The sequence below is a fragment of the Marmota marmota genome, unplaced genomic scaffold (assembly GCF_001458135.2).
Source record: "Marmota marmota marmota unplaced genomic scaffold, marMar, whole genome shotgun sequence".
Taxonomy (NCBI): domain Eukaryota; kingdom Metazoa; phylum Chordata; class Mammalia; order Rodentia; family Sciuridae; genus Marmota; species Marmota marmota.
Window position 1 is genome coordinate 6,745,790 of NW_026000170.1, and position 12,416 is coordinate 6,758,205.

Here is a 12,416-nt window from a genome sequence, read left to right on the forward strand (position 1 = left end):
TTTTTAATATTTAGATGTTGAATATGGACACAATATATTTATCTATCTATCTATTTATTTTTGAAAGAAGAGAATGATTTTTTTTTTAAATCATAGCATAAAACTGACATGGACTATTTTTAGAATTTAACCAGGATAAATAATGCTGTTGTAATATTTACATTTCTCACATTCAAGGGTAAAATATTACATATTTTGTTGTTGTCTTGTTGTTATGAACTAATTTCAGCAAAATTTTATTTAAAAAATAGTAAGTAGCAATTAATATATGTTTTTAAACTGTGTGAAGATAAAGTTAGAAAGGCAACTGGTAACAACCAGCAGAATTAGAATCATTTTGTTAAACATTAAGAAACATATTTCTTTTTTAGCTATTATATCTTCATACCTTTTTCATTGATAAGACAAGTGTTGGCTATGGGTGCTACATGATTAGTATGTTTCTTCTTAAGTAACAAATACTTCACTGATTAAGACTCAAGTGCATTTTCTTTTTGGAGAAGAAACACTTACCTTTATCTTTTGTACCAAGGTAGGCAAATACAGCTGAAATACAGCTGTTGTAAATCTTCTAACTCCCCATTAAGCAAGAGAAATAAATTATTAAGAATGCATCTGAAGTATTTTCAGTGTTTAAAATAATAGGCCTTGAATAATTTTCAAAACTAAGTTCTCATTTTGGTATAGGATTTGATAATCATTACACATTTGATCTGTATTTTTTTCTATCAACTACACTTTGCCCTCAATATGGGTTAGTGTTAGGGCCTCAAACTATTTCTACATATAGAGCATCTTTAAATAAGTTCCGTTTTCACTGAAATTATAAGACTTTCTTCCCTCACCTATGTGCCCATAAATATTAGTGAGCATACACATATGTATACTTGCATACATATGTATGTATATATAAGTTACTTTATCATTAGAATAAAACTAGACACTAGGGAGATAACAACTCTGAGAACAGTTGGTCTTCTGTAGAGATATTCCTCTGTGCTGAATAAGGCAGGTATAGTCTGCTGAAGAATGTGATGAGGCTGTAGGAAGTTTTCTCATCATCTGTTAATCCTGCATTTCCAGCTGTCACCACCCAAGCTACATGCTCATCTGCTTCCCCAGCAGCACTGGTCTTTAAAGTCACATCTGTTGAAAACAAGATATTGGTTGAGCATCCAATGCTGTTTGCAAACTTTCTATAACTCTTCACTCTCCACTTTGTGTCCAATCTTGGTATCAAAGTGACCATCAAATAGATTAAGAATATTTCCCTCTGTAGAATGCCCAAATAATAGTTTCTGAGCCTCTGCACTTCCAGAAGGATAGATATACACCTTCATTCCAGCTTCTTTTCACTTCCTGACTGCTGGAATGACATCTTCAAAGAACTCTGCTTTCCTGGGATGAATCTCACTTGATCATGGTGCACAATGTTTTTGATATGTTTTTGTATTCGATTTGCCAGAATTTTACTGAGAATTTTTGCATCTATGTTCATTAGAGATATTGGTCTGAAGTTTTCTTTCTTTGTTGTGTCTTTGCCTGCTTTTGGAATCAGGGTGATATTGGCCTCATAGAATGAGTTTGGAAGTGCTGCCTCTTTCTCTACTTCCTGAAATAAATTGGAGAGAATTGGTATTAGTTCTTCTTTAAAGGTCTTGTAGAACTCAGTGGTATATCCATCCGGTCCTGGGCTTTTCTTGATTGGTAAGCTTCTGATGGCATCTTCTATTTCATCACTTGATATTGGTCTGTTTAAATTGTCTATATCTTCCTGATTCAATCTGGGCAAATGATATGACTTAAGAAATTTGTTCATGCCTTCAATGTCTTCTTTTTTATTGGAGTATAAGTTTTCAAAATAATTTTTAATTATCCTCTGTGTTTCTGTAGTCTCTGTTGTGATATTACGTATGCTGGTAATTTGAGTTTTCTCTTTCCTTCTCTTTGTTAGCGTACCTAAGGGTCTGTCAATTTTTATTTATTTTTTTCAAAGAACCAACTTTTTGTTTTGTCAGTGTAATTCATCACATCAATAGACTCAAAAATAAGAATTATATGATCATCCCAATAGATGCAGAAAAAGCATTTGACAAAATACAACATCCTGTCATGTTCAAAACACTAGAAAAACTAGGGGTTACAAGAACATATCTAAACATCATAAAGTCTACCTATGCTAAGCCTCAGGCCAAAATCATCCTAAATGGAGAAAAATTAAAGGCATTCCCTCTAAAAACTGAAACAAGGCAGGGATGCCCTCTTTCACCATTTCTATTCAATTAGACAGATGAAATAAATTAAAGAGATATGTATAGGAAAAGAAGAACTTAAATTAGCACTATTTGCTGATGATATGATTCTATACCTAGAAGACCCAAAAAGCTCCACCAGAAAAGTTCTAGAACTAGTAAATGAATTCAGCAAAGTAGCAGAATATAAAATCAACACCCATGAATAAAATGTATTTCTGTATATCAATGACAAATCCTCTGAGAAGGAAATGAGGAAAACTACCTCATTTACAATAACCTAAAAAAAAAAGATACTTGGGAATGAACTTAACAAAAGAGGTGAAAGATCTATACAATGAAAACTCTAGAACCCTAAAGAAAAAAATCAAAGAATACCTTAGAAGATGGAAAAATCTACTTTGCTCTTGGATAGGCAGACTTAATATTATCAAAAGGACCATACTACCAAAAGCACTATACAGATTTAATGCAATTCCAATCAAAATCCCAATGGCATTCCTTATAGAAATAGAAAAAGCAAGCATGAAATTCATCTGGAAAAATAAGAGACCCAGAATAGCTTTAGCTATTTTTAGCAGGAAGAGTGAAGCAGATGGCATCACTGTACCAGACCTTAAACTATATTACAGAGAAATAGTAACAAAAACAGCATGGTATTGGTACCAAACCAGACTGGTAGACCAATGGTACAGAATATAGGACACAAAGACTAATTCACAAAACTACTATTATCTTATATTAGACAAAGGTGCCAAAAACATGCATTGGAGAAAAGATAGCCTCTTCAACAAATGGTGCTTGGAAAACTGGAAATCCATATGCAACAAAATGAAATTAAACCCTTATCTCTCACCATGCACAAAACTCAACTCAAAGTGGATCAAGGATCTAGGAATTAAACCAGAGACTCTACATCTAATAGAGGAAAAAGTAGGTCCTAATCTTCATCACGTAGGATTAGGTGCCACTTCCTTAAATAAGACGCCTATAGCACAAGAATTAAAACCAAGAATAAATAAATGAGATGGACACAAACTAAAATTTCTTCTTAGCAAAAGAAACAATCTGTGATGTGAACAGAGAGCCTACATCCTGGGAGCAAATTTTTATCCCTCACACATCCAATAGAGCACTAATCTCTAGGGTATATAAAGAACTCAAAAATCTAAGCACCGAAAAAACAAATAACCCAATCAACAAATGGGCCAAGGACCTGAACAGACACTTCTCAGAAGAGGATATACAATCAATCAACAAATATATGAAAAAATGTTCATCATCTCTAGGAATTAGAGAAATGCAAATCAAAACTACTCTAAGATATAATCTCACTCCAGTCAGAATGGCAGCTATTATGAAGACAGACAACAATAAGTGTTTGGGAGGAGGTGGGGAAAAAGGTACACTCATACATTGCTGGTGGGACTGCAAATTGGTGCAGCCAGTATGGAAAGCAGTATGGAGATACCTTGGAAAACTGGGAATGGAACCACCATTTGACCCATCTATCCCTCTCCTCAGTTTATACCCCAAAGAATTAAAAACAGCATACTACAGAGACACAGCCACATCAATGTTTATAGCAGCAAAATTCACAATAGTTAAACTATGGAGCCAACCTAGATGCTCTTCAATGGATGAATGGATAAAAAAAAATTGTGTCATATATACACAATGGAATTTTACTCAGCAATAAAAGAGAATAAAATCATAGCATTTGCAGGTAAATGGATGGCGTTGGAGAAGAAAATGCTAAGTGAAATTAGCTAATCCCCCCAAAACAAATGCTGAATATTTTCTCTGATATAAGGAGGCTGACTCATAGTGGGGTAGGGAGTGGGAGCATGGGAGGAATTGATGAATTCTAGATAGGGCAGAGGGGTGGGAGGGAAAGGGTGGGGGCAGAGGATTAGCAAGAATGGTGGAATGTAATAAACATCATCATCCAAAGTACATATTCATGAAGACATGATGAATTGGGTGTCAAACTACTTTATATACAACCAGAGATATGAAAAATTGTGCTGTATACATGTAATAAGAATTGTAATGCATTCTGTTGTCATTTTTTTAATCAATCAGAAAAGAAAGAAAGGAAAAAAGAAAGAAAGAAAGAAAGAAAGAAAGAAAGCTCTGCTTTCATAGGTCCAGCTGTGAATGCTGTCCTCCACATGTGTCCCTGCAATTGTTTGAATGCTGTGGTCTTTCAGTCCTTCACACAGTATCTGTCACAGCCTGGATTATCCATTTTAGGTCATCTACCCTATTCCCAGATTCTGCAGGGATCCAAACAGCCCCATCCAGTGGGCATCTTTTTCAGGCTGTTTTCTCAAAAGATTGGCATCCTGTTGGCACTCCTCCTCTTCCCAATGTGTTTGCAGATACTCTTTAACATTTTCTTTGGTGTAAGAAAATAAATGTCCAGATGCTACCATGGAAATCGGTCTGCTGGTAGGGAGGATGGAGGGCGGCACCTGCTGCACCCCAAGAGAGTGTTGGGTTTCTGAGAGCCCTGCAACAATCTGGCGACCACGGGGGACCTGAAGAGTGCAGGAGAGGATACCTCCGTGGACCAGCAAGTGGAGAGGACCTCTGTCCAGGGGTCAGAACTCAATGCTCCAAAGGAGCAGGCCTATCTATTTATTTTTAGGTGATGATGAGCATCCAACCGAGTGCCTCATGTGTGCTAGTCAAGCGCTATACCACTGAGCTACATACCAGCCCCCAAAGGTACTTCTTTAAAATGCGTATCATCAACACTTTAATGCTCTTGACAGAATCTGGCTTAAACCATCATATTACTCTATTTTATGTACTTTATATTTTTATCTCAGTGTAAAACATTTATTTTTCATTAATTTTCTGCCTTCACTCCCATAATATAAATCCCACATTACTGGGAAACTTTGCATGTCCTGTCTCACTTAATATCCCCAAACTGCCCCCCACTCAATTTTTTTCTGGTCAAGGATTAGTAACTCTCCAAGATCCTAGATATAGTGAGCATGAATCAGGATTTCAATCCCTAGTAATTGGACTCCAGAATACTAGTGTAGCAAAGTGGCAAGAAATTTAATGTTACTATCACAATGCCCAAACCTGGGTCAAAGACAGGGGCAGAAAGGATCTTTCCAGACTTAAAAAAAATAAAAAATCAACAAGACCAATAGTCCTTTCTGGAATTCCTTAACATCTTATTTAACACAAATGATAGTTATTCTTTTGATTGCCACCAAGTGAATTTGGAAGGTTCCAGGTGGAAAAGAAAGCATGCAGCATGAACAATGATTAGTCCTGAAACATCTGAACCTGGATGGATTTTGAGAGGAGGGAGGTCACTTTCAACCAACTTTGATCTAGGGAATGTAAGTTCTGTCTGTGCTTGGAAATTGTCCTCTCCACCTGCTTATAGAGCCCCTGACTGCATTATTTCCTGATGAATACTTCTTTCTTGATAATATCAGTATCTCTTGCTTGTGTGATAAGAAATGAATTGTCAGGATTAACTGGAGGTGTCATAGATGAGGTGTGAGCAACTTCTGAGTGTGTGGGAGGCGTGAGGGAGAAGGGGGTGAGGTGCAAGTGAAATTGAGCCAGCACCTTCAGCTGCTTTGAAGTGGTTTTTGTCAAACAGAGCTGTGAATCAGCAGGTGTACCACACACCTCCTTGACACTTGTGCCTGCAGAACCGTGAAAGTGAGGTACTCAAAAGAAAACCATCAGCTGGTTTTATAAAGGGGAAAAAGTACTGCTGGGTTAACTTTATCTCTCAGAGGTGGGACCTCAGGATAAAAACGTCCACTTAATCTCTTTCCAATCCAGAAAGAATAAACTTGGATCAGTGCTTTAGAGGGTGAAGTGGAGATGTGTTAAGATGAGTAGCCTTGAGCTTAAGTAACATTATAAGAACTTGGACCACATTTGCAAATGTTGCTATCCTTCCAAAGAAATCCTGCCTCTCCTGCACATTGGTGTGAAGTATAAGTGAATGAAACCATTGGGAGTGACATTTGACATGCCTATCATATTTTAGACACCTCATCTCTGTTGAAGAATTTGTCTGCTGGGAATTTAATATGTGAATTTTACTAACATGTATATGTATTTTATCAATGTGGTCATTGAAGCATTATTTTTATTCACAAAAAATTGAGAAAAGCCTTAATGACAACTAATGAGGAATATTCAGTAATTCACGATACTTTTGTAAAATGAATATATTATGTAGCCATTGAGAACAGACTGCACATCTATGTGTAGTCAATATGAAAAGACACCAGAAATATTTGAAGTGAGAAAGGAAAGTTGTAATCCTCAAAGTATATATGATATTAAATTTGTTACTCAAACACAGGCAGAGATTTTTAATTTTTAAATCAACCTAAGTGCATGTAATTTGTAAAGATAATTAATGACAGGTCAAAATGAAAAACACCTGCTGTCACTTACTCTGGAGGCAAAGAAATAGAATTTCCCCTGTAAAAAGTTACAGTTTTCTTCAGAGGATCCACCCTTATGAATTCTGGTTGGAGACTCATATTTAAAATGCTATTAATTTCTTTTGCCCACAGCATACTAATTTACGTGACATTTCACTTAGGCGTTCTCACTGGTCCCTGAGAATTTTATATAAACTTCAGCTACTACCAAGGATATATGCCTATTCGTTTGAGTTGCTGTTCATTGTCCCCAAGCTGAATTTCACATTCTTCATGGAGTCTATATTTTAAGTTAGATAATCCATACGTAAAATACTGCAATGAATCACATTTTCCAAATTTGTGAACATGCATCTAGCTCCCTTCACAAAAAAGATAGCATAGAAGTATAAATGCTATTTTATTTATATTAATTAATCATACAGGCACCCTCTCATTCCATATCCAATTAGCATATAGATCAAGTTTTCCCTCTGTGGTGCTTTGACTCTTGTTTTCCTCTCAACTTGAAGTCCTATGTGTACTTGGGTTAGTTTGGTCTAAAGGGGAGTATCTACTCTTCAGATAAACTACAAGTATGAGGTCATTCACTAAGATCACACTTTAAGGCTGTACATGCACAGGTCAACAGGTAGTGTTTATCTATAACTGTGCACACATGCTTGTGAGGGGACCCCAGGCAGCCTGGGAGTGTACCGTGGAAACCAATCAATCTCTCTTCCTCAGCAGTAAGCTAGACTTCCCAAATGGCAGTTCTTATTTTCTAGTCTAACTTGTTTCTTTTCAATTCACAAGTTCCCTAGTATAAACTAAACTCTAGAAAGGTATACTGGTACAGTTCCAGAGTTTGCCACCTCCTAGAGAGAAATTCAATCTTGTTCCGTGATTACTAAGGTGATCGGATAGCTTTGCAAAGCATAAAAACCTTGTTATGCCCTAGTTTCTTGAACAATCAGATTGTTCAATCTACATCCACCTAGTGCTTGGGATAATAGGTGATTATATGTTTATGCCAATATGGTGAAATAGCTGGCACGTCTCTTGTCAAACAAGAATAAAAGAAAAAAAAATCAATCTGGCAGGCATTTCTCCTGGTAAGACACACTGCTGCTGTATGTGTAAAAGAAAGATGTATAAATATATGTGTGTACATATGTAAATACATGTACTTATTTTTGCAAAGAAAGTTACATCTGGGATGTATAAGAAGCAGTTTATAGTGGTACTGCTGAGAGGTGGGAATGAAAAGTTTGGAGAACTTTTACTTTATATTTTTAGCTCCACTGTTTAGCACTGTTTTATTTTTAATGTAATTTTCTTATATAATTTTATAATCATAATTGAAAAACAAGGGCTTTTTTCTTTTTTAAATATTTTTTTTTTAGTTGTAGAAGGACACAATATCTTATTTTTATTTATTTATTTTTATCTGTTGCCAAGGATTGAGCCCAGTGTCTCACACATGCTAGGAAAGTGCTCCACCACTGAGCTTTGACTCCAGCCTGCTTTTTTTTTTTCTTATTGTAATTAAAAAGAGGAGAGGGAGAAAACCCCCTGCCTCATAGAAATTCCTGGATATTTTTATGCAATTACTGGCAGGGTCGACTCTGCTTGGAAATCAACTTGTTCAGAGTTACAAAGAAGTTCCCTTGGATTTGATTTCATGTCAAAACCCATCATAATATGCTTTGCATTTAAATTGCACTTTTGATTTTTGAAAAATAAGTCCAAGCATATAACACACATACTCATCCCTGCCCCCACCAACAATAGTTTGGCTTTCATTTTTTTTCTGAAAGATGAGGCAACAAATCTATAGAATTTAACACTTTACTAGGTAGACTTTGAGTATGCATTTGTCATAAAGACAAAGTGGGATGTGAATATATCAAGCAATGAGAATGTAAATGAACAAATATGCCACTGATATCACCTGAGGCCATACATAATCCTGAAGGATTTTCTGGGACTGAAAACATTTGGAGACCTGCCTTTAAGAGAATCACATTCAGAGTCTGAGACACTTTTTAAGTAAGCTAAGCTGAATTAAATCTCCATCTTTGAGAGTGGATTTGCTATTCAGCAACGGCAAAGTCCTTGCAGCCATGTCTATGTATAAATTGACCAATCATGGTAAAACACAAATAGTTTGACAACAAAGTATATGTGTGCATGAATCAGTTCTGCTCTTTTATAAGTCAGTCTTGATGACTCCAAAGTCCATGTGAGGAATTAAATGTTCCCAGCTTTAAGCATCAGGTGTTATATGTCTCAAGGAGCATTGCAAGTTAAGCAGGGATGCTTCTGTTTAAAGATAACTAGCAGAGTCTCTTGCTTTACGCTGGCATATATTGATGTGTGATTCTGGTGGAGGAGAGCCCTCTGCTTTGATGCATAAATCAGGAAACTGCAAGAAATTTGCATTGCCAGAAACTTTCCAACCTGAAGTCAGAACTTTCATATCATTAAATTGATCCACTGATACTTGTTTTGATTAAAGCACCAGCTAACTCATAACAGCATCTGTACTCAGTGATATAACTCAAACAAGCATAATGAATGCCTATCTTTTAATTTTTTATGAAAAGGCTTCATAATATATAATTAAGATGTTTTTTACATGTTCTACTGATGAACCATCTGCAGGTATGACATTTAGCATCTGTACTTAAAAGTAGCCACCTGTTACAGTCTGGTAATCCTGACTGTGAATCATTTCAGATAAATAGAATTTGGGATCATTTGGATTCAGGGTTTTTCATGAATCTATCATATTCTTGACACTTACTATTTTATTGCAGTCTATCTTTTAGGTTTTTTTTTTTTTTTTTAACTCACATCCATTGAGAGATCTAGTCAACTATACTTGTTTTCAAGCTAGGAAAGCCTTGGTAAATGTATAGCAAGAGAAAATTTTTTTTTTAGAGAACTGAAATTCACTCTTTCCTCCTTCTTCCCTCTTTATCAAAGTCCTATCATATCTGCATTCAAGTACTCAAAACTTTCAGTCTTTGTTTGTGTCATCAATTTCAAAACCACCTCTCAGATTCTTGCCTCACTTTGAAACGCAAAAAAGATCATGGCATTCAAGAGTTATTTGCATCAGATCAGTAAAGGGATCAAAATTTTACACTAAAGGGGAAAATTGCTAATGAGTTTTTTGAGAATGAACTAAGAAGGCAGTTTTAGAGGTAGTTGTAGTTCTTTGGGAAAGTAAGCATTATTCCAGAATTTATAAATTTCTGGGCACAACCGGAGAGATAGCATAAGCTACTCTGCCTCCACCTGAGCATAATCTCACTTTTTAATTGATAGATCAGAGGTGAGCCTTACAGAGCCTAGCCACCCTTCACATTCTGTGGCAATAAGGTGCCATAGAGGATAAACAAAACAAAAGCAATCATAATAATATCTACCTAAAGGTGTTTTTTTATTGGTTGCTCAAGACAATACAATGATCTTGACATATCATACATTTGATTCAAATGGGGTATGAATTCTTATTTTTCCATATGTACAGATTACAGGATCACATTGGTTATACAGCCACACTTTAAAATTTGTTATCTTCAAGAAAACACAGGGTAGTGTCATAAATATTTTCAGTAAATTATAGGTCAACAAATAAATTCATTATATGTATGCAGTGGTTGTTTAGTTTTAGACTAAAATGTCCCTAAAAATTCATGTGTTAGAAGTATGGTCCCTAGTGCAACAAGGTTCAGAGGTGGGACTTTTAAGTAATGATCAGATCATGAGGATCTGATTTTACCAGGGAATTGCTTCATTTGAATGGATTCACTGGGTGGTGGTGAGACCATAGGTAGCTGGGACATGGTTGGAGGAAGTAGTCACTGGGAGCATTGCCTTAGGATTGCATCTGTCCTGGGCCCCTTCCTCTCTGTTTTCTGGCTGCAGCTTTCCTCCACCACGACTTTCTGTTTTAAAGTGAGCAGACCATGGACTGGAACCTTTGAAACCATGAGATTAATGAATCTTTCCTCCTCTGTATTGTCAGTGTCAGGTATTTTCTTACAGCAATGAAAAACTAACACAGTTGTATATTATACATGAGACAAAAGCCAAAACAAAACAAAACAAAAAACACCCAAGTTTATATGCTGGTTTCCTGTATAAGGGTTTTTGCTGATCAGTACAGAAAAATCAGCTCTTCCTATTGAACTTCAATATAGCACACTGACTACTTTCCCATTACAGAACACATGATTGTTTTGTTGTATTTAAAATATTTTATATACCACTATCTTGCAACTCAACAGAAAGTTTTGAGAATTCAGGGACCTTGTGAGAGATGAATTTTTACATATACACATTCCTCAATGTGCACTCTTTACACTCTTAATTCCTTAAACTCTCACTTGAGTGTATGTTTAAAGTAAGGAGACAATAACATAAAGATAAAATTAACCCTGGAAGAAAGGCTTATTGCGTACCAGTTGAAGAAGATGCCATACGCATAGGGATCAAGCTGTATGTGAAGATCACAAATGATAGCAGGTAACATGTTCCCATTGTAACAGATCCTTGGAGGCAGAGTAGCTGGGGAGAGTTGATTCACGTCTTCTTCTGCCACACACTCCAAGGAAAATGCTTACAAAGAAGGGTGAATTTACCTATACTGTTCAAACCTCTCTTTTCACTCTGAGATTGTTGTATAGAATGCAAATGATGTGTGATGTAGATCCACTATATTTACACATGGGCATATAGTTCTTTATCAGATCTCTTTGATTATTGTATTAAGTTTTATTCATCTTCCCAAACTATGTAGCATAGTTTACAGAAACCATGTAGATACAAATGATATTTATTAGACATTTAAATAACTTTTTAAATTATTCATTTCACCAAAAATAAAACATTGAAAAAATTGTACGTGTCTAGATTGTGCTAGTCAGTGGTCATCTAGCAATTTAAGCCATAGTGAATAGTAGAGGCTGAGTAGCTCTGAACAAGGGACTAAGAATATACAGTCAAAGCCAAAATGGTTTATATAACTATATTTAACTATCTACACATAACTATATATATTACACATATGGCTATATATAAATTTATTATTACATATTACTTTATATATAACATACATACATTTAACATATATATGGTTTTATATAGTTATAGTTAATACACAAGTTATAGTTAAGGTAGCAGTTTAATAGTAGGTTAGTTTTTTGTGTGCATATGTATACATATATGTTTATATGTATACATATATGTTATTATGTATATACCATATATAATCATTAGGGTTAACTTGGTAAACTACATATGATTACATGTATATTTACAAATGTGTAGTTTTCTATATACTGTTTAGTGCAGTTGGGTTATGCATGCACACCCATATATATTCTGGTTTTGGTGGAGTTCTGAAGATCACTCATTTGTTCAGTAATTTGCTTAAAGTACATGTGTGACTAAGCCTATAACTATACTTATGGCTGAGGTTCATCACAATAAAAAGGAACGCAACAGGATTAACAAAGAAAAAAGATAAAGGTAGACCCAGGAAAGAAATACACAGAGTTCTGATTTTCCTCTCCCTCCAGTGATAAATATGCTCCTTTCTCCATTAGTTAAAAATATACAGTAATATGTGTGCAATGTTTCTGCCAAAGGAAGTGTATTAGAAACCATCAGCCAAGATTTATTGGATGATGTTCACATAGGCACTTCTAACACATAACAAAATGTCAGA

At 35.4% G+C, this 12,416-nt stretch overlaps 1 pseudogene; it reads right to left on the bottom strand.

The window, feature by feature from the left end:
- Nucleotides 1-943: 943 nt before the first annotated feature.
- Nucleotides 944-11,167, bottom strand: LOC107154189 (annotated as a pseudogene).
- Nucleotides 11,168-12,416: the final 1,249 nt, after the last annotated feature.